The following is a 3415-nucleotide window of genomic DNA, read 5'->3' on the forward strand; positions in this document are numbered from 1 at the left end:
TTTTTTAAATTTTCAGTAGAGATGAGCTATCACTATGTTACCCAGGCTAGTCTCGAACTCCTGAGCTCCAGCAATCCTCCTGCTTTGGCCTCCCAAAGTGCTGGGATTACAGGTATGAGCCACCTCACCCAGCCAGGGGAAAATATTAACAGCGGTTTCATCTTAGTGGTAACTAGGTATCTGCTTTATTATTTTCTGTGTGTTTGAAATATTTCATAATTAAAATCAGCTATTTTTTAATATTAAAAAAATAAAGCCTGGAAAGCCAACACTGTATGAACCAAACGAAACTCCTCGGAGGCTACTCCGCCATTCTCTTGGTCTCCCCTTGGGACTACACAGTTGTTTAGGTAGGAATGCTTGCTGCCCTGACCCAGGGTTCCTGCATCTTCAGTAAATACCTGCTCCCTCTTTGTCACAGGTGTGATGTGATGTCACCCCACCCACTCAGCCCAGCGCCCTCACATGCCATTCATCACCAGAAGTGTGTCCTCGGTGCAACCTCAACTGTGGCAAAAATAACGTTTATATATCAACCCAAATTTGAAGGCACTCTGTATTGGGTTCATAGTTTAACGCTGCCAGAGAACAGACTTCTCTGATCCTGAAAGCAATTAAAGCCTAGTGGTTGAACTCACCGGGTAAAAGCCTCGGTTTTCCGGTTTACTAAATATATGCCCCTGGGAAAGTTAGTTTCTCAGCTTCTATTTCTTCACCTGTAAACTGGGAATGACGATAGTATCTACCCATTTGGGCTTATGTGTAGATTTAAATTTGCTGGGTGATTGGTGCATAACTGTTCATTAGTTATTATTAAGTAATTAATACTGGGTTGATTTTACTTTAACTATCTTTCTTACATCATAGATTGTCTGAGGCCACGCCAATATCAAATCAACAGCTGGTCACCAAGTCTCAAAGGGAAGATATTTTCAGCTGGGTGTGGTGGCTCATGCCTGTAATCCCAGCACTTTGGGAGGCTGAGGTGGGCAGATCACTTGAGGTCAGGAGTTTGAGACCAGCCTGGCCAACATGGTGAAACCCCCTTTCTACAAAACCTAGCTGGACATGGTGGTGTGCTTCTGTAGTACTAGCTACTCAGGAGGGTGAGGCAAGAGAATCGCTTGAACCCAGGAGCCAGGAGGCAGAGGTTGCAGTGAGCCGAGATCACGCCACTGCACTCCAGCCAGCCTGGGGGATGCACAGCAAGACTTCCCAACAGAAGAAAAGGAAGATATTTTCAACTCTGATTCAAGTGGCAAATGTAATTAAACATTGTCAAGTGCAGGGGCAGTAAAACCTTCTTTCTGCCTTCAAACCTGTTTCTGTCCTTCATGAAAAACCCTAAACGGCCAAAGCAACTTTAAGAGAAAACAGAATTGCAGAATCTCCAGGTTGGTTCTCTTCCTCTGGCCTCAAACCTCAGGGGTAGGGCGCCGGCCCCTCCCCTTGGACAGCAGTGTTGCCAGGACAGCCTCCCTGCTGACATGCCTGCCTGGGCTGCTTTTTGGGGCTTATTGCTCAAGGTAATCCTCCAGGAACAGCACCCTGCTGGCAGCTTTGCAACCGCCAAAGGGCTTTCACAATGACTAATAAAGCCATAAAGGATGAACACAGATCCAAGAAAATTCATTCCCTGAAGGAATATGATTTCAGCTACTTTTCACTTGGTGCTTCTTTGTCTTTTAAGCCACATGCATTCAATTCCTGTCTGAAATTCCAGTTCTCTCACATTGCAGTCTCCGGAAGCCATTTTCTCTGGTAAACCTGCGAAACACTCTCAGAGCCTGGAAAGGGGTAGAGGAGCCAATTACTCAGAAAGCCCATTTTCTCTGTGGGTTTTCCCTTACATTTTGGGAGATACATTCCTTTAGCATTTCTGCTGGCACCAGTTCAGACCCCCAGAAATCTCCTGAGCCCCCTTTTCTCCTCCCATTAATTTAAAAATCCTGTAGCCCTTACTGTGGTCTGCTTTGCAGAACCTGGCGGTTCACCTGGCCTTTTCCACTCTCCCCCAAACTGGTTACCTACCTGTTGGTTTTCTTACACCAACGTCCCCTGCCACTGTCCGGTTCAGGCCTTCCCCACCCCTCTCTGGATGATGGCAGCAGACGTGTCTCTCTGGTCTACCTGCCCCTGACTTCGCCCTCAAACAGTGCTCCTCCACTCTGCTGCTAAAATACTTCCTAAAATACAAATCTGAGCCCCTCTCAGCTGAAAATCCTTTAATGCTGATCTCCCCCAACCCGTTTCCAGACAAAATGTTCCCAGTCCTGTAGAGCTTCTGCCTTGTCAAGAATAGCCAGACACCTGGATTTTTATGTGAATTCCCCAATCCTTTTTTACTTGTAGTTATTACATTTTACATTAAAAAAATTATAAACCGTTGCAACAAGTCTCTCACCCATTCCTGCTCCCCGATTCCCTAAGAGGCCATCACTGTGACCGGGTTCTTCTGCAGTGCTGCCTTACACACACACACACACACACACACACACACCCTACAAACATACACATATACAAGCACACACTGCCTTTTTTTCCATTTAGATGGTAGCCAATTTTTAAATGTTGGTATAAAGTTTTAAAACCCTGAGGGTCAAAAAAAACCACTTTTGTTCCCCTGAGGGTCAAACAAAACACAGGCATGTGCCTTATGACCCACCGAGTTATAGATCACTCAGGTATGTGTCTTTAGATCCACCTGACTGACAGTTCCCTGAAGACAGGAAACTTTGTCCTGGCATCCTTTTCAGTACCTGGGACGACGCCCTGCACACGGGTGGCACTCAATAAGCACACTGCCTGTCCATGGAAACTTTTCTTAAGCACCAGCACTGTGCCTAATGCTGAGTCTACCACAGACGACGGGGTGAACTGTGGCGTGCCACCCAAGAGGGAACATTCAGGAGAGTTAGTTGTCTGGTTAAGTCTCAAGTCCTGTGGAAGCAACCAGAATCTGCCTGCCTCCAATATTTCCTGGTTACCTGGGTCGACAACAGATGGACAGAAATAGCAGATGACAGTCCTCGTTCTCAGTTCTCAGGCCCACCCTAAAGGGGCATCTGCTCGTGCTGACGGCCTAAGCCACGGCAGAGTGCTGAGACCAGCACCTCCATGCCAGCTGTCATTCCCAGGAGCGGAGCTTCTAGGTCTCACCCTCCACCAGGACAAGTCAAGTCGGGACAGGACCGAAACCACAGGCGCAGGCAGAGCTTGCTGACTCTTCCCGAGGCACTGGGCTGGGCAGGGCAGGGCTGGGCCAGCTGCTGCGATGAGTAAGGCGTTCAAGCTTCTTCATGTCGGGAGAAGACTCATTGCTAAGGTGGTTTTTGGAATCTCCTAGAATAGATTCTATTTGCTCACCCTCCTGAGTCCTCTGCTTGCTCCCACACAGCCTGGCAGGAACAGGGCC

The sequence above is a fragment of the Mandrillus leucophaeus genome, unplaced genomic scaffold, assembly GCF_000951045.1.
Source record: "Mandrillus leucophaeus isolate KB7577 unplaced genomic scaffold, Mleu.le_1.0 Scaffold18, whole genome shotgun sequence".
Taxonomy (NCBI): Eukaryota; Metazoa; Chordata; class Mammalia; order Primates; family Cercopithecidae; genus Mandrillus; species Mandrillus leucophaeus.